The sequence below is a fragment of the Schistocerca cancellata genome, chromosome 7 (genome assembly GCF_023864275.1).
Source record: "Schistocerca cancellata isolate TAMUIC-IGC-003103 chromosome 7, iqSchCanc2.1, whole genome shotgun sequence".
Lineage (NCBI taxonomy): Eukaryota > Metazoa > Arthropoda > Insecta > Orthoptera > Acrididae > Schistocerca > Schistocerca cancellata.
The window spans coordinates 54,039,054-54,047,594 of NC_064632.1; positions in this window are offsets into that span (position 1 = coordinate 54,039,054).

The window sequence follows — 8,541 nt, forward strand, 5'->3', positions numbered from 1 at the left end:
CGCGTACGGGAGACCAGCGCTGACTATCGGCAAATTACCAAACTGCGCTGTGGCGGTATACATGAAAAAAAGCTTTCAGGGTTTCTCTTCAAAGTGATATATATACAAGGTGGTCCATTGATACTCACTGGGCCAAACATCTAATGAAGTAAGCATCAAACGAAAAAACTATCACATACTTATACGTTTGTGACTATTACAGCGCCATCTGTCACAAAGCGAAGAAAGTGGTCCAACTAAAACATTCATATTTCTTTACGTACTACACGAATATGTAATGAAAAGTGGGGTCCCTATTTAAAAAATGCTGTTGATATCCGTTTGACCTATGGCAGCGCCATCTAGCGGGACAACCATAGCGCCATCTGGTTTCCCTCTTCAAGCTAGACGAGTTTCGTTCTTTGTAGTTTTTTCGTTTGACGCTTATTTCGTGAGATATTTGGCTGGTCACGAGCAATGGCCCACCCTATATATACACTCCTGGAAATGGAGAAAAGAACACATTGACACCGGTGTGTCAGACCCACCATACTTGCTCCGGACACTGCGAGAGGGCTGTACAAGCAATGATCACAAGCACGGCACAGTGGACACACCAGGAACCGCGGTGTTGGCAGTCGAATGGCGCTAGCTGCGCAGCATTTGTGCACCGCCGCCGTCAGTGTCAGCCAATTTGCCGTGGCATACGGAGCTCCATCGCAGTCTTTAACACTGGTAGCATGCCGCGACAGCGTGGACGTGAACCGTATGTGCAGTTGACGGACATTGAGCGAGGGCGTATAGTGGGCATGCGGGAGGCCGGGTGGACGTACCGCCGAATTGCTCAACACGTGGGGCGTGAGGTCTCCACAGTACATCGATGTTGTCGCCAGTGGTCGGCGGAAGGTGCACGTGCCCGTCGACCTGGGACCGGAACGCAGCGACGCACGGATGCACGCCAAGACCGTAGGATCCTACGCAGTGCCGTAGGGGACCGCACCGCCACTTCCCAGCAAATTAGGGACACTGTTGCTCCTGGGGTATCGGCGAGGACCGTTCGCAACCGCCTCCATGAAGCTGGGCTACGGTCCCGCACACCGTTAGGCCGTCTTCCGCTCACGCCCCAACATCGTGCAGCCCGCCTCCAGTGGTGTCGCGACAGGCGTGAATGGAGGGACGAATGGAGACGTGTCGTCTTCAGCGATGAGAGTCGCTTCTGCCTTGGTGCCAATGATGGTCGTATGCGTGTTTGGCGCCGTGCAGGTGAGCGCCACAATCAGGACTGCATACGACCGAGGCACACAGGGCCAACACCCGGCATCATGGTGTGGGCAGCGATCTCCTACACTGGCCGTACACCACTGGTGATCGTCGAGGGGACACTGAATAGTGCACGGTACATCCAAACCGTCATCGAACCCATCGTTCTACCATTCCTAGACCGGCAAGGGAACTTGCTGTTCCAACAGGACAATGCACGTCCGCATGTATCCCGTGCCACCCAACGTGCTCTAGAAGGTGTAAGTCAACTACCCTGGCCAGCAAGATCTCCGGATCTGTCCCCCATTGAGCATGTTTGGGACTGGATGAAGCGTCGTCTCACGCGGTCTGCACGTCCAGCACGAACACTGGTCCAACTGAGGCGCCAGGTGGAAATGGCATGGCAAGCCGTTCCACAGGACTACATCCATTGCACGTCGTTGTAATGGTGTCCCGCTCGTTTTCGATCTCTTGGGCGATTACCACGCTGCACTCTGCAGTGTTTCTTTTAACTGCGACGACGACCTTGGCCATTTTTGCACCTAAGATCCAGCACAGTAGCCAGTCCGTTGTGGTGGGGCCGCCATGTACCCTCTTGGTTGTAGCCCCCTGACAACACAGGGATCGCTCTACTGATGCCTGCGCCGTTAACTCCCACGTATGCCAAGGAGTAGATGCCCATCTCCCTGGGGCATCGGGACTCCCGGCAATGGCCATCCTGCCAGGTGGCCTTTGCTGTGGCTGGGTGGCGCCCGTGGGGAGGGCCCTTGGTCGGAGTAGGTGGCATCAGGGCGGATGACCCGCAATGAAGCGTGGTACATCATCTCTCGCTGGCGGCCAGCCGTCAGCAGTCTCTAAGCGTTCCAAAGCTCACTTTAAGGCTAATGTGTATGTGTCACTCCTTCTACAATTCCATCCACTCCAGTCAGCTCTCAGAGTCGAAGTCCCACACCTGCCCCTTTGATGGTGGGGGGGCACTAAACCTCCTGTTGCTCCTGCTCCATCTACTTCAGGAGCAACACCCCCCCAACCATCGGGGACATCAGTCCCCCCTTCCCAGCCGGAGAAGCGTAAGACTTCTTCGGCTACTCTCGTAAGGAAGGGGTCCCTTGGGGACCTCCCTTCGCACGTTCCGACCGGTTCCAAAGCCGACAGCCACAAGTGGCTCAAACAACCGCCAGTCCCTGGTCGTCGGGACACACGGTCATCGTCTGTCCCTGAGACTGACCCAGTGACGCCCTCCCAGCCTGAACCACCCAAGGCGCAGTGCGAGAAGCAGAAGAAGAAGAAACTCCCCAAGGCTACCGACATTGCGGTGGCACCCATTCCACCGCTTCCTACAAGCTCTGCGTCTGAGGATGAGGTGGAGATTCTGGCGTCCACTGAGGGCATGGATCTCACCAGTCCCTCGGATGCAATAGATAGCTGTTGTCCAGGTGGTGACTCAGTAGCAGCAGGGGCCCCGGAGGCGTAATCTGCCTCCCCAATCCCTTCACGCCTTTCCCATCCATGGCTAATACCATCCTCCAGTGGAACTGCAGCGGTTTCTTCCACCATCTAGCTGAGCTCCGCCAACTTATCAGCCGTCATCCTTTCCTTTGCATTGCTCTGCAGGAAACTTGGTTTCCAGCAATGCGAACCCCCGCCCTCCGTGGCTATCGGGGTTATTTTAAGAACCGGGCAGCTTATGAAAGGGTGTCTGGTGGCGTCTGCATATATGTCCTTACCTCTCTTCACAGCGAGTTTGTACCTCTACAAACAGCTTTAGAGGCTGTCGCTGTTCGGGTGTGGACGCCACAGGCTATTACCGTCTGCAGTATTTACCTTCCACCTGATGGTGCTGTCGCGCAGCATGTCCTGGCTGCTCTGATAGCCCAACTGCCGCCACCTTTTTTGCTGCTGGGCGATTTCAACGCCCACAACCCTCTATGGGGTGGGACTGTCTCCGATGACCGTGGTCGGGCCGTGGAGCATGTGTTGGCTCAGCTCGACCTTAGCCTCTTGAACACCGGTGCTCCCACGCATTTCAGTGTGGCTCATGGCTCGTTCTCGGCCATCGATCTCTCTATTTGCAGCCCTGGACTTGTCCCATCCCTCCACTGGAGAGTGCATCCTGACCTGTGTGGTAGTGACCATTTTCCCATCTATTTGTCACTGCCCCAGTGTCATTCTTCTGGGCGCTTGCCCCGCTGGGCTCTCCACAGGGCTGACTGGCCGGCTTTTACTTCCGCTGCAACCATTGAGTCTCCCCCACAGGGTGACATTGATGAGGTGGTGCGTGTTTTAACCACGTCCATCATTTCAGCGGCCGAGGCTGCCATCCCCCGTTCTTCTGGCCACCCTCGGAGGAGGGCTGTACCCTAGTGGTCGCCGGAGGTTGCTGAGGCTATTCGCGACCGTCGGCGGGCTCTCCAGCGTCATAGGCGGCACCCGTCTCTTGAGACCCTCATCACCTTTAAGAGGCTCCGTCGCCCGTCGTCTTATTGCACGGCGTAAGCAGGAGTGCTGGGAGAGGTATGTCTCATCCTTGGGCTCCCATGTCTCCCCCTTGCTCGTGTGGTCCCGGATCCGGCGGATTTACGGATATCAGACCCCTATGGGTGTCCCTGGGCTCTCCCTGGACGGCGCTGTCTGCACGGACGCTGCCGCCATTGCTGAACGGCTTGCCGCGCACTTTGCTCAGAGCTCTGCGACTGCATCCTATCCCCCCGCCTTTCGCTCTCTAAAAGAGCGAGCCGAGCGGACGCCGTTCTCATTCCACACGCGTCGTTCTGAAACATACAATGCTCCTTTCAGCGAGAGGGAATTCCTCGCTGCCCTCGCCGATTGCCCTGATACAGCACCAGGCCCAGACTGCATCCACGCGCAGATGCTGAAGCATCTCTCCAGGGACTGCCAGAGACACATTCTCGCGATATTTAATCGCATATGGAGCGAAGGCGTGTTCCCGTCGCAATGGCGAGAGGGTGTTATTGTCCCCATCTTGAAGCCCGGTGCGGACCCACTGGCGGTGGACAGCTATCGTCCCATTACCCTCACCAACGTTTTGTGCAAATTGCTCGAACGTATGGTGGGGCGGCGTTTGTGTTGGGTCCTTGAGTTGCGCGGTCTCCTCGCTCCATCCCAGGGTGGCTTCCGTCAGGGCCGGTCTGCCACGGACAATTTGGTGCGGCTGGAATCTGCAGTCCGTACGGCCTTTGCCCGACGTCAGCATCTCGTTGCTGTATTTTTCGATCTGCGGAAAGCGTATGACACCACATGGCGGCATCACATCCTCGCCACGTTGCATGAGTGGGGTCTTCGTGGTCAGCTCCCGGCTTTTCTTCAAGGCTTTTTATTGCGCCGCTCTTTCCGGGTGCAAGTCGGTGCCACCTCTAGTTCATCTTATATACAGGAAAATGGGGTCCCGCAGGGCTCAGTGTTGAGCGTCTCCTTATTTCTAGTGGCCATTAATGGTCTGGCTGCAGCAGTGGGGTCGTCGGTGTCTCCTTCTTTGTATGCCGACGACTTCTGCATCTTATTTAGCTCCACGACTACGGGAGTCGCCGACCGCAGGCTGCAAGTCGCCGTTCGCAAGGCAGCATCATGGGCTCTGACTCATGGTTCTCAGTTCTCTGCAGCCAAGACTCGAGTTATGCACTTCTGCAGGCGTCGGACGGTCCACCCTCATCCTGAACTTTACCTCGGCGGCCACCTGCTTGAAGTGGTGGACACTTGCCGCTTCTTGGGACTCGTGTTTGATGCCCGGCTCACATGGGTTCCTCATGTTACTCAGCTGAAGCAAAAATGCTGGCGGCACCTCAACGCCCTCCGCTGCCTTAGCCACACATCTTGGGGTGCAGATCGCTGCACGCTGCTGCGATTGTACAGAGCCCTTGTGCAGTCCCGGCTTGATTATGGGTGCCTGGCCTATGGGTCTGCAGCACCCTCAGTGTTGAAGTTATTAGACCCCATACACCACTGTGGGGTTCGGCTTGCAACTGGCGCTTTTCGTACCAGCCCCGTAGATAGTCTACTGGTGGAGGCCGGAGTTCCCCCGCTGCGGATTCGCCGCCATCGACTGCTCGCCGACTATGCTGTCCACGTGCATTGCTCGCCAGACCATCCCACTCGTCGCCTGCTTTTCCCTGCCATGGTCCTCCATCTGCCCGAACGGCGACCTAGGTCTGGGCTTTCCGTAGCTGTCCGTGTCCAGTCCCTGCTGTCAGAACTGGGGTCATTCCCTCTTCTGCCTCCCTTCCGGGTCCGTACACCTACGCCTCCCTGGTGTTTGTCCCGGCCGTCCGGCCGTCTGGATTTGGCACAGGGACCTAAGGACTCGGTTCCGCCTGTGGCCCTCCGTCGCCGTTTTCTTGCGCTCCTCGAATCATTTCCGGGCTGTGAGCCTGTCTACACTGATGGTTCCCTGGTTGATGGTCGCACTGCCTACGCTTTTGCTCACGCTGCCCATGTTGAACAGCGCTCCTTGCCGGCTGGCTGCAGTATTTTTACTGCAGAGCTGGTGGCCATCTTGCACGCTCTTGAGCATATGCGTTTCTGCTCAGGTAGGTCCATCGTCATCTGCAGTGACTCCCTGAGCAGCCTTCAGGCCATCGACCGCTGCTATCCCTCTTCTCCTCTGGTGTCCTCTATTCAGGAGTCTGTTTCCGCCATTGCCCATTCTGGACGTTCGGTGGTCTTGGTTTGGACGCCAGGTCATGTTGGCATCCCGGGGAACGAACGTGTTGACAGGCTGGCCAAAGGGGCGCTCGACGCCCCAGCTTTGGAGATCGGCCTCACGGCTCCCGATCAGCAGCTGGTGTTGTGCCGTAAGGTGCTTGGGATGTGGTCTGCTGAGTGGCGGGGCTTGACAATGCCTAATAAACTGTGGGCTGTCAAGGAGACGACTGATGTGTGGCGCTCCTCCCTGCGGTCTTCTCGCAGGAACTCTGTTATCCTGTGTCGGCTCCGCATCGGCCATACATACCTGACGCACGGCCATCTTTTGCGTCAGGAGGATCCCCCCCTGTGTCGGTGTGGGTCCCGGCTGACGGTCGCCCACATTTTATTGGAGTGTCCCCGTCTGCGCACCCTTCGGCAGTCTTTTAATTTCCCGGGCACCTTGCCTTTGATTTTATGCGACGATGCCTCCATGGCTGACAATGTTTTACATTTTATCCATGCTAGTCCTTTTTATGGATCCATTTAGAGTGGTCCTGCACCTTTCCCTTTGTGTGTCTTTTGTCCTCGCATCTCTCCATATTTGTTGCTGTTTTGGTATCTCATCGGATGGTTGACTCTTTCCCTTTTTTGTTGTCGTGGTCAGTAAACCAGTCTCCGGCCATCTTCTTTTCTTCTATTCCTTTCTGTCTGGTGTTCGTCTGTACTCTTCTTTTCTGTAGTGTTCGTTGCCTAATTTGTGTTCTTTAGCACCTGGGGGGGGGGGGGGAAGTCTCCTTCCCCTTGGGGTTTTATCTCCTCTGCGACTTTGTCTCGCTTGTTTTTGGAATGGGGGACTGATGACCTTAGCTGTTTAGTCCCCCTTAAACATCCCAACAACCACCACCACCACCACGCGGTCTGCACGTCCAGCACGAACGCTGGTCCAACTGAGGCGCCAGGTGGAAATGGCATGGCAAGCCGTTCCACAGGACTACATCCAGCATCTCTACGATCGTCTCCATGGGAGAATAGCAGCCTGCATTGCTGCGAAAGGTGGATATACACTGTACTAGTGCCGACATTGTGCATGCTCTGTTGCCTGTGTCTATGTGCCTGTGGTTCTGTCAGTGTGATCATGTGATGTATCTGACCCCAGGAATGTGTCAATAAAGTTTCCCCTTCCTGGGACAATGAATTCACGGTGTTCTTATTTCAATTTCCAGGAGTGTATATGCTCTCCATGCATATGCATGGAGAGCTGCATCAAACCAGTCTCAGGACTGAAGACCATATATATATTATCCAGCCACATTAATGAGACGCCCTGTCAACAGCCAGAATAACTGCCTTTTTGCAGAGCGGGCTGCTGTGAGACGTGCAGGAAGAGAGTCAAAGGGGTCGTGGAAAGAATCGACAGGGATGTGAAGCCATGCCTACTCTAGTACCTTGGCCAGATGTGCTACATTTATCGGTTGAGGATTGGTGGCGCAAAAAGCCAGATAAAGGTGGTCCCAAAGATTCTTCTATGGGTTTAAATCTGAGGAGTTTGGTGGCCAGGGTGGCACGGTAAACCCATCATCCTGGTGCTCTTCGAACCACACATGTGCACTGCGAACTGCGTGAGACGTTGCATTATCCTGCTGGTAGATGCCATTTTGCTAGGAAAAACAAACTGCACGAAGTGGTGGATATGGTCTTCAAGGATGGATCCGTACTTGTGTTGATCCGCTGTGCTTTCCGAAATGACGAGATTACTCAGGAAAGGTCACAAAAACAGTTGCCAGGCCATAACGTACCCTCTTCCGGCCCGCAACTCTCCGACGATTGTTATATGGCCTTTGCTTTCAGACGTTTCACGTAATGCACGTCAATGGCCATCTGTCCGACGGAGCACAAGATGTAATTCATCTGGAAAGGCCACTCAGTTGACATCCAGTTGCGGTACTGGAGTGAAAATTCGAGTCTACGTCGCCAATTAAAAAAATTTGGCGTGGGCTCATGAACCAGGCACCTGCGGATGTGGAGGCCCATATGCAGCAACGTTTGTTGAACGGTCGTTGAGGAGACACTGTTTGTAGCCGCTTGGTTCATCTGAGCGGTCAGTTGCTCAACATCTGGGCGCCTGTTCGACCGTAAAAACACCATGGCTGTCGTTCACCTCTGTTGCCCACAGCCCATGGTGCTCCACAGTTGCCTCGAAGACGGTTTTCTTGTAACACCCCACCCGTGACTTATCTGGTTTTGGTGTGTGTTCACCCCAGGTAATTGACTAACAGATCAACAGAGAGTGTAAAACTGCCGCAATGTCAGATAACGCAAAGAAAGTAATAAGGCCCTGTGACTCCTGATTGAACTGCGGTGGCAGTGTTGACATTAATTGATTCAGAATCGATCCCTTTTAATTAAAAAGGGTGCACATTGATGTTACATTCAGCTATTGAACACTAGATGCAAATGTTGAATATAACATTAATTAAGAAAGTGACTTGGGATTTCAACTACTTGATTGAAAACAGATGCAGTCGATTAGCACAGATTTATTTTAACTCACGACCTTCAGTCATCACATTACATGACTCTCCTAACAGGTAGTGGTAATAAATTGCGTTTGCGTGGAGTAAAGCGTGATAAATCAAAAGCAATTCCTATAGACTGACCCAG